We start from the raw sequence: 16,670 nt of genomic DNA, 5'->3' as shown, positions 1-16,670 counted from the left end.
TTGGGTCACGCCGACCGATTTCATTCATCATCAAGTAGTCTACTCGGCGGCGTGTCGGAGGAAACCTACGACAATGCACTGGTAGAGGTGTACATAATATATTATAGCCGAGGCAGTATATAGTTCACCTACCCGCCGCGAGTGTATATAATAGGTGTTTGCACTTAAAAATCCGGAGAAAAAATTGAAAGACGAAAGAGGGTATGGTGTGAGAGGGTGAAGGGGTGGGGGTTAGAGGTTGGGGGTGTGAAACCTCGAGGAATAATAATAAAAGCTCGCCGTCCGACCGAACAACCACCGAATGAAGAACAAAAATAAAACATATATATAAACGAAAATCCCACGTTTTCAACAGATGGCGCGGAAATTCACCGTCAAAGTGCCCGCGCGTCGTTTCGACCTAGGATACGGTCGACGCTCAGTAACGTTCGGATAACGGTAAATGCCGCAACGGTCGTCGGACAACGTTTAATCGTGCGGTCGATCGCGCGTGTCGTTCGGTGATTAATATTTCCGCGTACACAGTTTCCGTTTTTTTTGTTTTTTTTTTTTTGAATTTTTCTCGTTAACCGTTGTTCGACACTGTGTATAGTCGTCGTACGTAAATTCCGTCATATATAATATATTATTATACTTTTCGCAAAGAGTATAATAGTTTTTACTACTGCGGCCAATCGGCTCCGGCAACCACGCGGGTTCGCATCTCTGCTCACGTAAGTCAATCGAAATGTTACTATGTGTTATAAGCTTATAGATATCGGTTATTATGATATAATTATAGTGTTCAAACGTATTTGAATAATCGGATTAAAAGTGTTTACAAATCGAAACGGAGTTAATAATAAATAATAACAATAATAATTTCACCGCAAGTGACGGCAATCGTCGCCCAGCGGTCTTAAAATTTTTCTCTTATGGACAAATTATTGTATTTAAATTAGTGAATTTAATTACAAACCCATGTATTATTTTACGTGGTGAGAATGAGGATAAAATAGCACGACAGGATCACCTGCTAGAGCATATTACAAATACGGTTTCTTGTATTTTGAGCTATTGTGATAATATTTTATAACGGATGATAACTATTATACAATAGTGATTGTTAGGTATCACTCCAAAGTTCAACCCCCCCTCCCACTCTTCGCAGGAACAAATTCGGTGTCATAATAAATTCCAATGACCTAAATAACCACATAGAACGTCATGAATAAAATAATAAATAATAAATAATTGGGTATGATAATGAAAAAAATAGATATTTTTATATGCATAACGGTTTTATATAGATACGTAATAACCATATAATCCTTAATCATATTATGACTTTTTCAAACACGACCCTGGTTGATTATTAGTATTTTTTCTCGAGAAGAATTTTATTGTCTTACTCGAATATTTATTTACATATTTTCTGATGCAGATGTTATAGTCAAGTAATAATAGACTATAGCACACCGAAAGAAGTGAAAAGCCATACTTGAGCTATCAATTACACTGGAATCTTGTATTATGTACTATTATGACATCGTACTAATAATAAGCATTGAAAATGTTCCAATTTTTTTTCTTCTCATAGTTTGATACTTAGCGTATATATTAATACATAATTAATATTTTAAAAAGTAAACGTATAGATGGAGTACATTTTTTATTTAAGTGGACAAATGATGATATTGTAAGTACCTAAGTTCTACTACCTAATGATTGTGACATTCAATTTTACATACTCTATAGATATTTATTTGATACAAGATTTGACAAACTATAAATATGTTTGACATATAAAATGCCTTAACATGCAAATAAAAGTGAGATCTCAAAATTCTCACAATTGTTTTAGAAAGTAAATATTCTAAAAGTCTAAAGTAAGTAAAATGAATCCTTCCATAACATTCTTACAAAACTATAAAAATAAAATAAACCGTTGTTGCAATATTTATCGCAAGTATCTAAATATAATACATAAAATGTATACATACCTAATACATAAGTTTCAGATTTAATTATAATTATTTTCTATTTTTTTTTTTTTTTATTTATAAAATTATAGATATTCATTAAAATATTTTTAATAAATTAGTTCCCATGGACTAATTCTTTGCCAAACACTTTAAGATAATTTTTTTTCGTATCATCCTCCTTTAAAATGCCAAAAAAAAAATTATTTATTTGTAATTTGATTTAACATCAATTTTTATTTTAAAACTTTTTTAATCTCGTAATATATTAGGTATCTATAATTTAGGTTAATAATGTTTGATATAAAAAAAATAAAAAAATACACATATATTATGAGGTGTATATAATAGGTGTTATGTTAAAATGTGTATGGAAATATGTTAATATATTTTTGTGTAATGAATCAATAAGCCTAAACTTGTGAAAATAACATTTTTTTAGGGAAAATTTTCCGTTTATACAATCCGTATAATTAAAAAATAAGTATTTGTTTTAAATATAAATCATAGAATTTAATAGGAATTATTATACATAAATTATAATACTCACTTTGGAATGAAAACTTTTAATTTTTAAATAATTTAATATCGAAAATCATTAACATAATCTACGTATAAAATATTAATGTTAAATATTTAAAATCAAATAGTTGGTTTGATCAAAAATGTAATTATTTTCCTTTGACGCCTATATTATTGTTCACCTTATTGATAATAGAATATATATATATATATATATATCGTTTACTTTAAAACGTGTAATCCATGAAATATTACTTACTACGTTTTAATTCATACAAATATATTATATAACATTGTGTGTAAGTATTAATATTTTAATTATATAAAAATAATTAACACTATTAACACTGAATCAAATGCTGGTAACAATATTAATTTATAGTGTCGAATTTTCAAAACATTTAAATACCAATCAAACACCATTCAATAGTATTATTTTCACTTCTGTATATAAATTATATACTGAAAATGTAAAACAATTTAATTTATTAGTATTTATATTTAATTAAAAATTATCAGTAATGGTGGAAAAAATAAGATGATTAAAAATATTTTTATTTTTTTTACTAAAATGAAATAAGATCTCCCTCAAAATATAATTGTTCAAAATTGTTGGTGTTATATACACCCTCAATATCATGAATATATATTATTCTCTATCAAAAAAAAAAAATGTATAGGAAAGAATTCAATTAATATGCCAGTACAGATAAAAAGTATAAATGAACAAAACCTACAAGAATCGTTATTATTGTGATTTTTTCAAATTAATGAAAATGGATAAATAACGGAACCTATTATTTTTTTTTTTAACTCAATAGTTAAATGTACAATTATTGTGTGTATAATTCTGTAGTTAATTTCCTAATGTCAAATACCCAAAGGACCAAGATGAGTTTGTTTTATAAGTTAAATTTGAATATAAAACTAAATGCTTTCTATACTCCTTATCTGATTAGGTCAGTGAGTAATAAATTAAATTAATATTCCATTACATTTTATAGGCATTAAAGTACAAAAATGTAAACAAATTTATTGTAGCTCTAAACAAATACCTAAATAGTAATTATATAATAGGTATCATTCAATATTTATATAATATTATTAACTTTTACAATTTTATTATCATTGCATAATATAATATATGTATCCTTTTAGGCATTTAAAACTGAATTGGAAAATACTTGTTAATCGTTTTAAAAATGCATAACTGTATTTATAATTTTGGGGGGGGAAAGACAGTAGTTACTCAGACGCTAAAAATTATGCTTTTCTTTTTGACATGTATCCACTAAACCACTTACTTTAAGTACATAGCATACACGATAAGGCTAATTGTCCAGGGTACTAAATCAAACAATGCACCTCAAAAATGGCTCTATTTACGGCTACATGAAAAATAATAAATATTTTATGAAAAATATTTTCAATATCTTATCTGTGAACTATGTGAATTTAAACATAGTAATGTATTGTTTATTCGATGCCATAATATTGATACTTTAAAATTTTTATAGATATTTGGTTCATACTTTATTTATAACGGCAAACATAATATTATTTCGATAAGGATTTCAACCTAAATATTTTGAAACAATTTGTTACAATGTTGTCGTAAAAATTGAACATGTAAAATACTGCAAAACAAAATGACAAATTGCCTTTTTAGATGTTAGGATGAAATGATATATCGAAAACATACTAGGTATCAATCAAATAGCTTAAACACTTAAAACCATGATTGGTGAATACAAAATACATAAAATAATGTCACAAAAAAATAATAAGTATAGGTGAAGCTAAAGGGTCTCTATTGAATGGATAGGTAGTTGATATTCTTGTTTTTATGGTTTACATTAAACTCCAAACAGTTAAAATGACAAGTCTTAGTATACATCATTAAAATAATGTTCGTTCCGACATTTTACTGTTCGTACGTAATAAACACTGAAAGCTATACAAACTACGCATAAAACTGTTCTAACATAGTACCGATTCCAGTAATTCATAATAATATATGTTATATTGCTGATGCATATATTTGTGAATGTTTCTCTGAGTTTATGTGTACATGCTCCAAACCGAGTTATGATTTTAATATTGACAAGCTATTTAAATATTATAACATACTAAAGGTGATGTCGAGTAAAGTTATACATAATATTACGTTAAACATATCATGATATACATATACAACATCCACTTATAAAACGATGATAAACTCAATTTTATTAAAAGTACCGGAAATTATTTAAAAAAAAAAATTCAGACATGAATATTTGTCAAAATAGAATTTACCTATACATAAAACCAAGCTATACGATTAATTTCCGTTATAGAATTTCATGTTTTTGAAAGAAAATAAAAGTTTTTTCATAGTTAGATCAGATGCCCCCTCCATGGCTCAATAGTACAGCAATAATGTTTAAATATGAATCAAATTTATAATTTCGTAATATTATGTATTTTATGAATAGGAAATTATACTGTTAGGTGCAGGTGTATAACCTACCTTAAAATGGGGACTTTGAATTCAATACAATTATACCATGTAAACGAACAATATAGTGAACTTATTATTAAAATGTAAATTTGAAAATTGAAAATATCAATTTGTTTTTAGAACATAATAACATATTTTTCAAATCTAAATTATCATAACAGTTCAGTATTAAAATTAAAATTTACCATTCATTTTCATATTATATTTTTACGTACGTACGTGCGCGTGAGTGTGTTTGTGTGTATGTGTGTGAGAGAGAGTGAGAGAAAGATGGTTTTTTTTGTAGGTTATCATGTTTTCATGTTTTCATGTTTTATAAAGAAAATGGGCTTCAAGATTGAGGGTGATAAAGAAAATCATGGTAAAAAATCTAAGCAAGTTTGGGTTTAAATAATCTGTGATTAAAATCTTTTTACGTATGTCATGATTTGTAAATGGTTTAAAACACCACCAAATTGTGCAGACATGAGCTGCTTTCTTTCAATTCGTCTTAGTTCAGATGAGTAGGTATTCAATGTTCATCTTCTATAATATACAATAATAAAAGCAAACGCAGGTACATGAAAAACATGATTTAGAACTTAATTTACTAGACTATACACCTAATACAAGCTTGCAAGTGAACACCAGCACAATTCATGCAGAGTAGAGATTTATGATCTAAAATTACACAGAAAAGAGCTATTTAAGTCCGTTGTAAAAACTGTGTTCAGAAAATGATTATCTCAAAAATTAAACAAGAGTTAGGTATATTATGACAGAAAATAAAAGTATCAGTTGTTTTGAGGAGCGTTAAAAAGTTCATATACAAAATAAGTTTATAAAAAATTTACAAGAAAAATCAATAATTAAAAAATAAATGAAACCAGAACATTGTAGGCTGTTGAGAATTAATTTTTTTTTATAAAACTAAAAGCTGATAGGCATTGCAAAAAAGTTGGTGAAATTACCATAAAATTGCTAAAGAATTAAATAAAACCAAAATAGTTATGAAAATATTAGAACCTTATAAATTAGTTTTACAAGATCAGAAATGTTATCATTATTATGTAAAGTTAAGTATATTATTTTGTTGTAAAAAAAAATAGAAAGGGGGAGATGTGATAAGTGATAAGTTAGTGTTATCATTATTATGTTTACTAATCTCAATTATGTTATCATTCAAAATCTTTGAATGTGTTAATATCATTTTTCAATTACATATAAACAAAATATGATCATGTTATTCTAAAACTATATTATTAAATCATAGTAAATAAAACTAAGTACACATAGATGACAAAATATATACCTACATATATATTTTTTTTAACAGATGAAGTCGCTCTGTCATATAAATTATTTCGTTATTGATTTCGTTTTTGAGCAAGCAGGAAAAATCTAATGTGTGTTCATACGAAAAATGAATTCGTACTTCTGCTTCAAAAATGGAAAAAGTTTGTTTTGTTTCTATTTCTAAGAGAGTTGTATAGGTATTTTATTAATTATATTACTACTAATAATTGATTTCTAGTAGGTAATACGGTATGTAGATTATGTCTAGAAAAATATCAAACATATTATTATTACATTATAAATAATGATATACAAAAAATGTTATGATATTATATCATATTACATTATTGTTACTAATTTCAAAATATAACTCAATAAGTTGTTAATTATATTATAAGTTCGTAATAATGGCTTAAGATTATTAGTCTAAATAAGCCTATAATGCCACATATTAAATTATTAGGTAATACTAAAAAAAATCTTTACGATAAGTTAATTTTTCTTTACAACAAAAACAAATATTAATATTACCGCTCTACTCAGTATCCTAAAATACGATTTCAAATAAATCAGTAAGTACCCAATGATAATAAATGAATATTATTAGTTGAAACAAGAAAAATGTACATACATTTATCAATCATGTATTTAAAATTAATTTTTAATATTTTTGTGTAATTTTTTTGTTTACGTATTCTAACGTAATAGAACATTTTTATTAATCGCACAAACAATGTTTGTTTAGGTGAATAAATTGTAGACACTTTTGTCCAATAAAAATAAGATGGATACATATTTATAGTTAAATTGATTTTTAATTTTAAATTTTAATATAGACCTTTTATATTTAAGCTATAAATATTTTTTTCGCGAGATCTTACATTAAAATATAATATAAAACAATAATTATTGTGGTTTTTAAAGCATGAGTTATAAGTTATAACTTATAACTAACATCATTCTACTGACAGGAGGTGTTGGTATTAGCACAATTATATATTAACAATATAATAAATGTTACGGAATTATATTAATATTTGAATATTATAATCATAAAATAATATAGCTAGTATGATATACGAACAATTAGTTCAACCATAGGTTGGTTTAAACCTCTTCTTCATTATAAAGTATAAACGGTAACTTGCTTTTGCTAGAGTTGAAATTTCGTAGTAGCCCTTCCCTTTCTACCATGCCTTTTATTGTTTAATATGTAGTTCTGCTGTAGGTATCTAAATGCACATCCGGCAACTTTTTTTCTCATCTTAATAAAATCCATCAAAGAAAGTTCCTCACCGACTATTCGAATATATTTTTGTTGGAATTTCCCTTTTCCAGCTCATATTTTTCATGCCAACACCACATTTTATACTTTCATTTCAGTTTCGTTTATGAACAAAGTTTTACCAGTTGCATTGTATGGTTCTCAAATTTATGTCATGATCAATCTCATCTCATTGTACAGGTTTAATATCCTTGACTTTAATAGTATCACTTAATTATTGAAAGTTACCCTTACCAATCATATTTATAATTTGATTTCGTTGACATTCTTACCATCTGACATGATCTTGCTTTTTAGATATAAAAATTAAAAACTTAATCTAGCATATTATATAGTAATATAGATAATATTAGTTCTGCATTTTTGTCCTTGCCTTTTTTTGTGTTATGGGTAATTTATGCCTATAAATTTGTCTACAAATTAAAGCAACAAGAAAGGGTTTACCTATTATTTATAATTTCTATATAAAATATAATATATATATATATATTATTTATTTCGATAAAGTAGATGAATAGAATTTGTGATAAAGTCACTCTTATCACGTGCCTCTTTTTATCTTTGCGTTAGATGCTACTTATTCATTATAATAATCTTTCACTTTTCATTTTATTCAGAATAGATTATTTTCGTACAGATTTTGTACACAAAATATGTGTACATAAGCTGAGAGTTCTAATTTAATAAACTGCTCAAACATTCCTGTTTTTGTATCTTTCAGTAGTATGGTCTTTAATTATAGTTTTAAAATAGTCATCAAGTACCTACTTCAATTTTCTCGTTTACATTTCGAGTAGAATAAAGTATCATATATTGCTACATTGTATTATTTTCATTGTTAAATTTCAAATTCTTTGACGGACATTTATTTAGTTCTAGCTTACTTAATGTTTGGTAAAATATTTCTAAACTTACTACCATATTAAGAAAAAATAAATTACTAAATGCAAAATTATAAAAATATATTCTTGGAAATGAGGTTGACACAAATATCATCACAAAGAATCGTTTTTTTTAAATAATGATTTATTATAGTATTCAAATTTAATGCATCCATTACACTCGTCGTTAAAGAGACCTACTTCATGACGAGATTCACTCGAGACGTTGTTGATGCTATAGTACAGAGTGAGTTTATTGTGTTTAATAATTTTCAACATCTCTTTTTGGAGTCATTGCTTGAGACAAAAATATAATTTACAAAATACTACAGTTTAATATTTTTGTTTTGCAATTATGTATACATAAGTTGTAAATAATTATTTGTAGAACAAAATAATATTTATCTATATTAGAATTAAGTTCTCAAATCTTAATAGAAATTGTCTATAACATCATGATCTGTGGAACGAAGGTAAAAGCATATAATAAATTGATAATAATATTTTTTTTACGATAAACTTTTGAAAAGTTTATCTTTAATAACTTGATTCCTTATATGTAGTATAAATAATTGTTTAATTATACATAACTTCGTATAAGTGAATAATAAAATCCTAAATACCTATGCTGAAATAAATACCTATCCTGTATTGATTTTTAGATATCTATATAATTTCGTTGAAGTTATAATCCAATTATATAATAATTTCGTTACTTTTTTATACTAACCCGACTTAACAAAAATATATATTCTAGATTTACCATAATATTTGAAGTTTAAAAATAATTACGAATTTCGTTTGACAGTTATGATTGATTAATGCACTTTTATGAATATATTTTATATTAATGACTTCTCAAAACTACGATATGACAATTTTACAAATTTTATATTTTTCAAATTTTGGAGACCAATGCTTCAATTTTGTGGACAAAACATTCACATGCTTGTGCGAAAATGTGGTGTGCGTGCTGAGAAAATTCCAAAACATTTTTTAGTTTGATTTAAACTACGAGTATAACCATATTATAATATGCTATTATTTAGAAAATATTAATAAAGTAAAATAAAAAAATAAAAAAGTTAGACAGGTTTGACATTTTTTAGATTCCAAACTCAGAGATGCATTTTATATTGATTTTACAACGATTTCTGTTTTATTTTTTCGAAGACTGTCGTTTTCTTTTCAAAATTGTTTTGGATTTAACTATAAAATATTTTTTTTTAAATAATAGGTATCTAGCTGTTACTTTGGCAGTTCAAATGTAAAATTATATTCTCAGTTGTTTTCAGTAACACTAAGTATAAAAATTTAGCTTAACTAATTTTAATGTGAAAACGTAGTTTACAAATATAATTATTTATCAAAGGTTAAACTATTAATCATAATTGCATACAAATATAAATTATTAATAGCTGATCAGAATAATTAAGCTCAATCACCGTTTTATTTTTTTTCCTGATTGACAACATTCAACCATATATTTCTACATTATCTACGAATGAAAATTTGTTAGAATCACAAATAATTGTGGACTCAATTAAACCATTAGTTTTTTAATAGTATGTAATATGAATATGTATAGAAATAACAGTGTAACCTGTTTATTGATAAAGAGGTGTGATCTGATCGATAAAGCTCTTTTTTTATAAGCCTAGATCATGTTTACAGACCCTTATAAAATAGATTATTGTTTATTTCTTAATTTTTGTGAAGTATTGACTTTTTTGTAAACATAAATAAATACAATAATTTTTACATAATAAAATGCTGGCCTTTTCTCTCCAAGGAATTTTCACCTCAAAAATGAACGTTCTTTGCCATCGCTCACGAAGATTCTCTTCCTAAATTACAATTATTTTTTAATAATAAATAACAAAAATATTTTAATGCCCCGTGGAATATTTTTATTAAGAATATTTATTATAATACATACAGTAACTAAAAAAATGTATCTATACCAACTGCTTTTTCAGCTAACCTGTTACTTTTAGGAAATTTAGACTTGAATTTATGATAGTAAAACCTCAGTAGAACCAATTTTTTTAAATTCAAGACTACCACAAGGATTTTTATCAGCTTTAATTATTTCAGGTACCCAAAACCTACATATATATATATATATACAGGGTATAACAGAAAGATATGACAGATTTACATGTAAACCTTACACAAATCTGTCATATCTTTCTGTTACATCCTGTACATTAATTCACTAATAACTACAATACTAGACTTTTATTTGGGTTTAAGAATTTCAAGCCACCTTGAATAGTAATACACGACGATCATAAAATTATATCAATTTAAAAAAAAAAGAAAATCTTGAATACAATGACATAGTAATGGTTCTGATTTATTTATATGTATTGAAAATATTACAATTAACAAAAAATTTTAACATTTGATTTAAATGCAATTGAATAGTGACATTTACACATTCAAAATATATTGAACAATAAAATTATTGCGGTTAGTAAACATTAAAATATATACTAAATTACACTAACTTATAACTCAACATTATAATTTACGATAATATTCATTGATTTATATATAGGTATAAGTAAGTAGTACCTATAACTGCCTACAATTTTTTTTTCAATACACTATATATAATATATCATCATAATAGTTATCTGTTTATAGCTGATGACATCCATATTACCTATATGTCATATCTTTATATACAATTTATAAATGTATTTAATGTATTGTATAAAAATGGTTTTATGATTGGAATGAAGGATACAAGATTTTCATTTAGCTGTGCCATTCTGACGAATTTAAAGATTTAAAAATCTCATTAAATAGATATGAATGAAAAGGGTATTTATTTAAGCTTGTTATCAGATGAATGTGAAACTACATGGTTGTATATTACTATTTGTTTTTTGGTTCTTTCAAATTCATTTAGTAGTACACATATGAATCGATGAATTGAACGACAATATTAAATAATGTTAGTACCTACAAGCTCCTTAGGATATATTTGTAACTTAAAACGTAGTATAGTATTTATTAGTATTACAAAAGTTTGACTACCGGCGTAAGGCTTTCTGATAAATAATTTGTGATGATTAATACTGATAAATCATCTGAATAATATTAAAAACTAATAGAGATTTTTAATTCATATTTTAATTTAATTAGCTTATCTATTTATTGAAACAAATTAGTTGTTTAATTTAACAACATTTATAGATTAAAATTAGCTAATAGTTACTATAGAAATATAGCATACAAATATTCACACAAAAACAAGCAATAAATAAATTAATTTTTTAACGTTTATAGTTTTTTAGGTTTGGTTTATTAATTTAAATATAAATATTTGTATTTTCAATTAATTTTCTTCAATAACTAATGAGTCAATATAAATTATGAATATCGTAAAAAAATGTCTTTGACAATATTCGAGAACTATATCATATTAACTTTTAGAGTACATTGGGTAGACATAATATACTTATACGTACATAATTCTGGTTAGTTTATAAAATGTATAAGTGAATTAAATACTTTTTACATTTTTATTTCCTTTGATTATTTTCAATAATGATATTAGTAGACTTTACTGCGTCATGAACTTTATATCAGTTATTTAATTGGAAAACTGTTTTGGAAGGGGTGGTGGTTTCGTTCTTAAAAATTACGTTCTTGTTCATAAAAGTTCATAAATATAAAAACAACACGTAAGAATTATTGTTATAATACGTTTTAATTTAAAAATACAACAAGTAATTTATTATATTATATCAAGAATACTTATTAAGTTTATACATTATATTTATTAACACCTATTACATCGATATTGAATAAAGCAAACCGATTTATTATTGTATTCAACGAATATATTAAACTATTAAAAATAGTATAACATTTTACTGATGATGTCTATCACTAAAATAATTAAATTTTCATGATTGTTTGAGGAACAATCAAATTCTATTTTAAATTTAAAATATGATTATGTTTGATATTGATAATTATCATTCGAAACATAATATGAATAATTTTTTCCTTATTTAATAGTGTTTAAAAAAGTAGGTCAGCATTTCGGTGGTGGATGTTTATCCATCGTCCCTTCGGTCCTCAGACAGAATAGTGTAATATTACTGTATTCGATTTGAATGCAATGATCACATTTGTTAAAAAACGATTCTGAGCGGACGAGGGAATCTTTTTTATTTAATTTTATTCATTTCTATGGTGATAAACAAAGCGTTATAAGAACAGCTTAAGAATGATTTATATAAATAGGTAATTTATATTATATCTAATTTATAATTAAAAAAATATCATAAAAATTAAAAAAATAGAAAAAGCTCAAAAGTCACTCAAATGTTTGAAAAATGTACCATGTTTATATAAGGCTAATATAAATCAACCACCCAAATTTCAAGTTTTTACGAATGTTTTTAACCGAATTACAACAAAAAAACTACTAAAATTAAAATGTCTATAAATAGCTCAAAAATTGCTAAGATTTTCCAAACTTTAAACCGTATGATACAAAATCTAAAATACAACAAAAAAGATCTCTTGTCATTTTTCATTTGATGCAATATTTCTGGTAGAAAACGTCGTCCGTAATTATTTAATATTATAAAATTGTGAAATCGTACGTTTTTTCTCCTTTAACCGCTTTAATTTTGAGTACCGTTTCAAAAATCAAAAAATTGACATTTTTAAAGTACCAGTTCAAAAACACGACCTTTCAGAAAAAATGCTACACTTGATACTTATGAGCAAATTTAGAGGGAGAAAAAGTGTTTACAAAATAAAAAAAAATAAGGAATAAACATCATTGTAAAAACAATACATTCCTCGCTCCGCTCAGAATCTAAAAGGTATGGATCAGTTTTAAATACTATCATTATTATTTTGGTATATTGCTTTTTCTTGAGACACCTATTATTATACTTTTATGAAATCAATTTCAAACAAAACTGCCGCATTGTTACTCACTGCTTTCATTCTAATTGCTTAATCAAATTAAGAGGTCCACTTTGACCTGAGAAATATAAACAAAATGGTTCTCCTCTACTCCACAATACTATTACAGTTTATACAGAAATAATTAAATAATTTATTTATTTTTAAGTGTTTGCTGCCATTTAAAGATTAATAAATAATTATTTATTTATCATCAAAAACGAAGAAAATCTCATGATTCAACGTCTGTTTTCCATTCAATTTACGAGCTAAAATATTGTTTCAGTTAAATTATGCAAGTATGTATAACCTTCAATATACTTTTATACCGATTTCATTAAAAAAATATGGAATGCGATTTTACCTTATAGGTAATGTTTCATTTTGAAACAACTTATAATAACAGTACTACAGTATATTAACTCCTCTATTTTGACTACAAATCTAAAATCATACAACAATGAGGTCCGTATAAAAATTTGAGTGTAAAACTATATGTCTAAGTTAGAGGTATGTATTGCACATAATTTGGCAATTTGATGTCCAACTAAAATTATGTAACCATATTTTGTATTTAATTGAACTAAAGTAATACGATCACTATAACATTTTTGTTATTAATTCAGCCGAAAATTACCCAATTATGGTGCAATAGTTTTTATACTAGTAGATTAATATTTACAGTTCAAACATGATCTAAATTATTACACAAGCACACTAGCGTCGATATTTTACCAAATACCCGTATGTAGTTTCATCATTATCTGACATAAACATCGAATTTATTTTATTAACAACAATCTGTCAAATAGTTTCTAATGTGTTGTTTTGCTGATCACCTTGTATTGTTAATATCCATGGATAATTTGAGATAGTTAGTGACGATTACATACCTCCACTGAAACTGGATCACTTTAAAACTAGAAAAAGTATTCTATTATCACATTCAGCCAAAACATTAATCGTTAAATAGTTTAATGCGATCAGCTAAAATTGAAAGTAACTACATAATTAAGAATAGTAAGAACCTTCTAAATTACCATTTTTTTTTTTTTTTTTTTTTTTATTTTAAACTAAAAGAAATAATTATTGAACTGCACACTATACTAATTAATGTGTATACTTTTTTGGAATTCTTGTACATAAGAAATATCATCATAAATTTATAAATAGTCCTATAAAGAGAAAATGTTCTTTTTAAAACTAAAATGACAGACACAAAAAATAGTTATACAAAAACTATGATAGATGATGATATCGGTGATGGTGTCTGCCTTTTTCATTTATATAAGACTTTAGAAAGATGCCAGGAGATCCAAAATACAATTGTTGCGTATGTCCCTGATAATTAGAATACCTTTTTAATATATCTTACAATTCATATTATGTTTTTTATGTTATTTTAGGATTATGTTCGTGATATGGAAAATCCTACTCTCTATGGTGGTTACTGCGAATTGTTTGCAGCTGGCAATATTTTCCCATATGTATTTAAAATGTATTGTAATAATAATCTTTATGCCAAATTTGGTGTAGATACATTCTCAGTAAAAATATTGCGTCTATTAAAAAATATTAATAGTGAGCATTTTGATGTTTATTTATCTATTTCTAATATTCCTAATTTTACAGAAAATTTAATTTTTACTCCAGAGAGCGATTTGCCTATTTGTAATAATATTAGTGTCACAGACAATTTAATTAATAAAAGTAAGAAGCGTTGTCGTGCTAGATGTACAGATAGACCTCGAAGCAATCAAGTCCAGGAAGTTAAAAAAAAGACGAGAAAACCATTTTTCGGTCTGAAAATCCATTGCGCAAATGAAAAATTATTAAACTAACTGCTCTTGCATATGATCCTACAATTGAATATAAAAATTACATTGGCACTATGAACTGTTGTAAAAACTATAAAGGGACTCACAGACAAAATATATGCAGGCATCGTTTTAAGTATAAATCAATGGACTGGTTATGTGAGAGGGCCATATTGACATGAAAAAATGATACAGCAGGAGACATAAACAAAATATTATTGGACTCTTTCAAAGCAAAAAATATGGAATATAGATCAGTGAATTCAGTACTGGAAGTAGATGATTCAGTTAATTATCCAGTTGAATTTCTCAATTCACTCAATCCTCCTGGATTTCCACTACATTTATTAATATTAAAAATTGGTTGTCCTATAATTATTCTCAGAAATCTTAGACCACCAAAATTGTGCAATGGGACACGCCTACGGATTATTGGTCTACAGAAAAATTTGATTGAAGATATTATTATGACTGGATCTGCAAAAGATGAATCAGTTCTTATTCCTCACATACCAATGATACCATCAGATTATCCTTTCCAATTCAAGAGGATGCAGTTTCCTGTAAAAGTATGTTTTTCCATGACAATAAACATATCACAAAGGCAAATCTTTAAATTCGATATATCGATATAAGATAAGATTGTTTTTCACATGGCCAATTGTATATGACATGTTCCAGAGTCAGTACGCCCACGAGTTTTGTTATTTTGGGCACCAACAGGAATTACAGCTAATGTAGATTATAGAGAAATATTATATTAACGATAAAAATCAGTTAAATAAACAATTAATGTAATAAGACATATTTTTTTAAACAATCTTATTTAAATTTAATTTAGCTAGATAATATTTAATCTTACCAGATAGGTAACAAAAATTAATAAAGCCGGCAACGATGAGCAATATTCAGCTAATATACTTATATAACAAATTATAAATCTACAGTTTTTCTGATAAACGTCTTTAAATCCTCAATCAAACGTTTTAGTTGTAATTATAATGTATATATATATATACAGGGTGATTACCTACAAGCATAATCTTTCCTTACTTTTCTTCAATAACGCATTTAATTAAAATCTGATTTTTGAAATTATTAAATATACTTAAAGAACATATTTTTAATTTCTAGACAGGTTAGGTTAAAGAGTGTCTCGTGTAGATACAAAATTCTGTTTTTACAAATGATAATTTCTGTTTTTAACTGGAAATCATACAGAGGATAACTTTTCTGAAACATTCAACGTATCAAAATTTGTAGAAAACCTAGTTTTTGAATTATCTAACTTTGTGTTCTATTAACGTTTTAATAGTTTGTAAAAAATAGCACAAGTATAGTAAATACTAGTTCCAATATTACGTTTATTTTACGTTGTATAGATTACATTTTATTTAGAAAATAATTTAAAAACTCACTCTAAAATTTGTAAAACGTAAATTTATGTTATTATAATGTATTTTCTGCATTCTAAATGTAATTGTT

General features: G+C 25.5%; 1 protein-coding gene across 3 annotated transcripts in view; it reads left to right on the top strand.

Annotated features, from left to right (window-relative positions):
* Positions 1 to 422: 422 nt before the first annotated feature.
* Positions 423 to 16,670, top strand: part of LOC107163534 (octopamine receptor beta-2R-like) — a 192,380-nt gene continuing 176,132 nt past the window's right edge. For 2 of the 3 annotated variants that reach the window (XM_089228505.1, XM_089228506.1), the window contains exon 1: positions 423 to 713. The gene's annotated coding sequence lies outside the window, so the exon portion shown is untranslated. Of the gene's footprint in view, positions 714 to 13,537; positions 13,668 to 16,670 lie in introns of all 3 variants that reach the window. The other variant, XM_089228507.1, reaches the window with a different exon arrangement.

Source organism: Diuraphis noxia, unplaced genomic scaffold, assembly GCF_037042655.1.
Source record: "Diuraphis noxia isolate RWA-SAM2 unplaced genomic scaffold, SU_Dnox_SAM2 contig0005, whole genome shotgun sequence".
NCBI classification, from domain to species: domain Eukaryota; kingdom Metazoa; phylum Arthropoda; class Insecta; order Hemiptera; family Aphididae; genus Diuraphis; species Diuraphis noxia.
This window is presented reverse-complemented; position numbering and strand designations above follow the sequence as displayed.